This window comes from Penaeus monodon, chromosome 33 (assembly GCF_015228065.2).
Source record: "Penaeus monodon isolate SGIC_2016 chromosome 33, NSTDA_Pmon_1, whole genome shotgun sequence".
In the NCBI taxonomy this organism is placed as follows: domain Eukaryota; kingdom Metazoa; phylum Arthropoda; class Malacostraca; order Decapoda; family Penaeidae; genus Penaeus; species Penaeus monodon.
In genome coordinates, this window is record NC_051418.1 from 36,121,354 (window position 1) to 36,121,665 (window position 312).

Below are 312 nucleotides of genomic sequence, written 5' to 3' on the forward strand. Positions count from 1 at the left end.
GGGGGGGGGGGATGAAATAATCAACTTAAGATGATCGCGTCACCCTGTGAACTCACCACAGGCTCCACACCCCGAGCACTTCTTTGCGTCCACGAATGAACACCGTGATGCCCTAAGCCATTAAAGCGAAATGAACAGACAGACCACCACAGCACCTTTTGAGCACAACGAAAGTATGTCCAAGGCTGCCTGCGCCTCCGACACGCGTCTGGCAACACTTTCCAGAGCACTGAGCCAAGGCGGAGGCTTATCGGCACAGATAAATGTTTCTTTCTTATCACTAAAGTTGCCGGCCGGACTCCGTGACCTGGT

The 312-nt window shown here is 53.2% G+C and overlaps 1 protein-coding gene across 1 annotated transcript in view; it reads right to left on the reverse strand.

The window, feature by feature from the left end:
* Positions 1-312, reverse strand: part of LOC119594445 — an 8,665-nt gene that overhangs the window by 3,974 nt on the left and 4,379 nt on the right. The window lies entirely within an intron of this gene.